Source organism: Hyaena hyaena, unplaced genomic scaffold, assembly GCF_003009895.1.
Source record: "Hyaena hyaena isolate Hyena2069 unplaced genomic scaffold, ASM300989v1 scaffold_547, whole genome shotgun sequence".
In the NCBI taxonomy this organism is placed as follows: Eukaryota; Metazoa; Chordata; class Mammalia; order Carnivora; family Hyaenidae; genus Hyaena; species Hyaena hyaena.
The window spans coordinates 813,643-819,849 of NW_024081177.1; positions in this window are offsets into that span (position 1 = coordinate 813,643).

The window sequence follows — 6,207 nt, forward strand, 5'->3', positions numbered from 1 at the left end:
TATTATATACATGATTGTACCATATATAGAGAGGATCTAGGTTTGCATCAGCTGGAGTCAAGTTACGTTTGGTTGGGAAATTGTGTGTGACAGTATGAGATGTGGAGATGTGTACTGACCAAAGCAGTTTGGTTAGCATGAGTTCTAGTCCAGAATTGTAACAGACTAAAACTCTAGAAAACATCCGAGACCTGGAATAATTTTAGTTGCTGTGAAATAAAAAATTTCCTGGGTGTTAGGTACTTAAGAGAGAAGATAAGGAAGCTTATCTTTGCTATAAAATTTTCCCTCTGCCTTTGCAGTCACAAGGCAAGGGCAGCTCCTGGACTTCTTGGGCAATGTTTCCATAAGCGTATTCTTAACTCAGGGGTAGCATCATAGAGGAACTGGCGGCATCAGAAAGGGGTTTTGGCTTGGTTTGGCTTTGGTTTTTACTCAGAAGTAAGATCTAGACTCAGAAACCGTTTACTGTGTTACCATTAATATGCCCTACAGCTCTCGTAGCTGGTCTACTTTTTCTCTTTCCTTTTTGTTTATTCTTTTCTTTTTTCCTGACGTGTTAAGAGACAAGCCTTCATTTCCATTGCAACATGGAGACCTTTATATCTAGACAAACCAAAATTGTTACTTGGACCTTTCCTACAAACCAATGGTGACAAGATCTGATACTAATAATGCCTTGGACACATGTCATGGAATCCTAGAAACTGAGAGTTGACATGAAACTTTAAAGTCATCTTTTTCTTCACCTATTTGTACTAAAATGATCTCAACAGCCTCCTTCCCAGTTCCCCATCTTTTCTATGTTTTGCCACTTCAGTTTGATAGTCGCTGATTTGCTAGTCTGGTTCTGTCATTATATCATTGTATCTTAAATGATTCTACTGATGAGGAAAAGCAAAGCACTGGAAAATGTCTCAATGCTCAAGGTCAGAAATTCCTGTTCTCCAACTAGGATTTAGTTACATAGTCTCATACTGCTATGAAGATAAGTGATCTGATCCAAGCTTGGAAAAATGGTATAAATATTAATTAATATATTTTGTTCTTGTGACCATTTTAACTCATCTTGTCTGGACACAGTGGTGGTTTAGCATGACATTAAGAACATTCATTTAAGCCAAATCAAAATGCATTTGTTTTTATGAACAGAGATGTGTACAATGTATTTAAAAAAACCCATCTTTTCATCAATGTGTTGAGGTCTTCCTAGTACAAGATGTACATGATTGTATATTTTACTAGTGCTGTATATTGTAATATTAAATCTTTTTTTTGTAGCATATCAGACATTATTTTATCAGCCCAAGCTTTCAACTATAAAAGAAATAAAATGAGGCTTTGGTTAGATAAGAATTTTAACAAACATAGAAGATGGGTCCACTTTTTTTTGATGTTTGGTTTCATTATTCCCTTCTTTAAAAGTGTTAATTGTTTCCCACTCTATAGAGGATAAAGTTCGCATTTGATAAAGTAGGACATTAGGCATCCAATGCAGCTAACCTCCCATAAAAGGGATACACTTCTTCTCTTCTCTCTTAAGAAATTTTTATTTATGCCATTCATGCCACTTTAATTTGTGCACCACCTCACAGAACTACTCACTGTTTCCAGAAATTTCTACTCACCATTTCTAGAAATGAGATTAATGATATATTTATTTATATGCCACTATACCTCTGCATGCATTGTCCTTTGCTTGATGTTGCATTGCTTTCCTACTTTTATTTTTACTAGACAGCTATTCAATCCATAAAAACCCAGCTCGGTCATCACCACCATTGGTCCCCATAACAATTAAAAATATATTCAAATATGAACATTGGGGTACATGTGCTCCTATGCCTCAGCATTTCTGTATCCCTTGGGTAAATTCCTAGCAGTGCTATTGCTGGGCCATGTGTAGCAACATGGATGGACCTTGAGGGTGTTATGCTGAGCGAAATAAGTCGGCAGAGAAGGACAAATATCATATGTTTGCACGTATAGGAGGATTAGGAGGAACTTGACGGAGGAACAGGGGGAGAAGAAGGGCGGAAATGGTGGGGGAAAGGGAGAGAGGCAAACCATGAGAGACTCTTGAATGCTGACAAAAACTGAGGACTGATGGATGTGGGGGGGAGGGGGGATGGGCATAGAGGAGGACACTTATGGGGATGAGCACTGAGTGTTATGTAGAAACTAATTTGACAATAAACTATTTGTAAAAAAAAAATAAACAAAAAAAATAAAAATATATATATATTCAAATAGATTCTTATTTTTACCTGTCACTCTATTACACTGCATTTCTCAGGAGTAAGAATCATGTTTGGTAACAGTAGGGGTTCCATAACTAGTGCTGAATGAATGAGGAAAGAAATAATTTTTGCTATGGTGAATGCCGTCGATAGAACTCAAGGGAATTTTGCAAGCAGGTAAGATTTTAAGTGCTTATAATATATTGTCTGTGCCACAGCTTTCTTCAAGGAGCTTAATGTTGTAAAGTCTTTAGCCTTATTTTATCTTTCCAGATTTACCATTTGACTTTTGAAAATAGGGTAAATAGTACTCCATCTGTTATCCTATGGACAGGAAACAGGCGTTTCTCCTTCACATGGCCCATGTAGGTCTTTCTTATGACTCCTTTGCCTCTATACACAAAATTAAAACTTGCATAATGAGGTTAATAACTACACTTCTGTAAGCATCCCTACAAGAGGGAAGGAGACAGGCAGACCTTTCTGGAAAAGATAGTGAAACAAGCCCAGAAAAGGAAGAGAACCTTCTAAAAATGATGCTAAATTAATGGCAGATCTAAGACTAGAAGCCAGAAGGCCCAACAGGGTTGAAATATTTTCTCTTTCTTGAAAGTCAGACTATTACTATTCATAGTGCAGTGGGGACTGCTTTTTGTCTTTCTGTTCTCACTCAAGTCTAGGAGTCGTGTGCAGTTTTCCACTTAGGTCTTCTGATTTTCATGGATCATGAAAGCAGACCAACTCTTTAAATGCTTCCAGAATTAAAACAGCCCAAGTTTTCTTACCCCTCCCCTCAAAAAGCATCGTATTATAGAAACATTGGGGTTATAAAAGTAATTTGCCCTACGTAAATGTCTTTAGGGAAAAGCTGTGCCATAGGCTCTCTTTGTTGAAGATCAGTGGTCTCCCCTAGGTGAGCTGGGTCCCCTTTGTCCCCCAGTTGAATCCTGTCCTTCTCTTCTTTGCTAATATCGCCTCTACCGTCCCCATCTTGTGCTATTTCTTTGTCCTCTCTTGTGTTTGCAACACCTCCCAATTTAGCATCCTCCTGCCTTTAATAAACGTGCTGTTAGTGTTTTCCCCTCCTACCTCATCATTAATAAAGATGTTAAGGGAAACTGGGCCCATCACCAATCCATGGAACACCCCGCTAAACACCTCCCACCCACTTGCAACATAACCATTTATCATTACCCTTTGTTTACAATCCTTTCAACTGTTTCTCATCCATGTGGCAGTGCTTACACTCCAGCCAGCTTGCAGTTCTTCCACCAGGGTGACAGAGAATTCTGCACTCTTCAGCTGCATTTTAATCAGCAGGATAGCCTTTGTTCAGTGGCAGTGTAATTTGGTGAGAAGTAAGGGACTTGATGAAGAAAGAATACAAATGCTTGAGGTCTTATATACACATATTTTTTAGTGATTATTTCCAGGAAGGAATAGATAGCACACAGAGGGTTGACTTAGGAACCGGATGCCAAAAAAATGACAAGTGTAGCCAGTTAATCTGCCAAAGAGATGCTAGCAGTTTTGTCAACCCAGAATGTATGTAGAGACACTTACAGAAGCACATACACTCACTCACTTTCTTGTGGCTTAAAAATAGGTTTACAGTCACCCTTGACTCCCGAGTGTTAGATGAGGAGCAAACTCTCTTGGTCTTTTCTTAGGACTGGATTCTATTTAACTTTGATATACTAGACTCTGAGAATTGAAAAACAAGTAAGATAGGTTCTCTGTTCACAAAGAGCTCAGTGTGGGAGACAGAGAGACTCTAGCACTGACAGTACTGGTGAGGTAAACTCACTACCAACACGCAGGCATCCTTACTTATTTGGGGGGGTGGCAAGGGGCTTATGACAACAAAAATGTATTCTCTCACACTTCTGGAGGCTAGAAGTCTGACATCAAGGTTCCACGAAGGCTGTGCTCTCTCTTACGGCTCTGGGGAGAATTCTTCCTAGTTTCCAGTTGCTGACAATCCTTGGTGTTCCTTGGCTTGTACAGGCATCACTCCAATCTCTATCTGTCTTCATTCAGCTGTCTTTCCTTTGTGTGTCTGTGTCTAATTTCCCTTATCTTATGAAGATCCCAGTCATTGGATTAGGGCCAACAACTAATCCAGAAAGCATAATTACATTTATCATTACAGATAATGTAATTCCTACCTGTATTCGTTGGTCTAACTTTAGTGTGTGTGGGCCCACATTCCTCCTTTCTTGAGTTATAGCTACTGAAAATGCACACTGTATTCAGGCATAGATATACCATAAAAGATGAAGAAGCATTTCTTTGTTCCTTTTCTATAATGCTCATTTGAGCCAAGCAACTCTTCAGATTAATTTTGGCCAGGTATCTTTTTTCAATTCTCTGAACTGTCAAAGCATATTTACTTCTTTTATGGTAACTCACACTTAATGAAGAGTAGTTTATGTCTTTTTCTCCCACTGCATTATAAGCTACTTATTGGAAGCCACACTGTGCATATATGTGTGACTCCCACAAAACTGATAGCCTTTGCTAGTTGCTTAATACATGCATGAATAGATATATGAAGGAAGGAAGGAAGGAAGGAAGGAAGGGCGGGAGGGGTGGACATCTTACTATTCTTTCAACTAAAAAAAAAAAAAAAACCAAAACCAAAACTATTTTCCTTCCTGAGGACTTATCGTCTCACTTTTGTACTGATAAATTCAATCAGAAGGTGGTAAGGAAAAAGAGTGATACAGATCTAAAGAGTATCAATCAGTTTCATGTAACAAAATAGAATGTGTTTTGTCCTTCCCACCCTACATTTGGTCTGTTGATTTGACCACTCTGCAATTCCTCTTCATCAGCTTCTGCACTACTGTGGGTGGTCAGCTTCTGCACCTCCCATGGGAGATGCTGGGATTGCTGGTACCCCGAAAGGATTTTGGTCCACCTTTCTCTCTAGACTAGATAGTTCTTAACAGACTAATCTAAAACTTGAAAGGAAAGGACACTTTAAATTTTACATATACCTTTTTAATCTTTCTTCAATCACCCTGTGCTCTGATTCTCTCCATTTTTGTCTCAGTGATTCTTACATCTTAGCAATTTCACATCACTTGCATCCTTTAATAGCTGTTTAAATCCCATTTTGATTTTTTAAACTGAGGATAATGGTTGACAAGGGTGTAAATATGAATATAATTCTACCCCTTTTTGTTTGGGAATGAAACTGGCAGGGAAACGGCAGAAAATTACATGTATAAGTGTGATATTTGAGGCGTGAGCAAGTTCAGTAGAACAAAATCAGGTGGGATTTTGCATATCTGGGTTCTGGTGCTGGCTTTGCCTTTGACAGGTGGTGTGATACTGTGCTAGTTACTTCCTCTTGCTGGGCCTCAGTTTCCCATTCCTTTGAAGTCCTGATCTCTATGTGTCTTTCCTGTACTGTGGATGCCACACAGGGTAAAACAAAGCTGAACAACATCATTCTTGGGAAGAGTCTCAGTACAATCGTACAATCTCAAAGCATAATTGGCTTTGTATTGTCAGCAGATGGTTCTTCACTTTGTGATTATTCAGACTTCCTGCTTCACATACCCTCCCCTGCTTCTTTCTTATGTTTGAATGAGAAGGGGGGAAGTGGGACGGTTAAATCAAATATTACTTCTAGGTACTTCTTGTAATGTTTGGGGGAAGATTAATTTTTTTAAATAAACCTATTCATTTCTTTGTGGATTTGATTTTAAAGTTATATACTGATTTTTCCATTTTTCTGGAAAGTAGAAAGCTTCTTTTAATGGGGATGATGTGGACATTTAGTGGTGCTTAATAGAATGAGTTTTTCTGGTACTTAAAATGACATGGTGATGATGCAGGAGCAAGCTGACTAAGCTGAACCTGGTTAGCTACATTTATTCATTTATTAATTATTCATGCTTGGACTTCTTCCATAAATAATGTGGCATGGTATACAATAAAAATTACATTGGCAAAA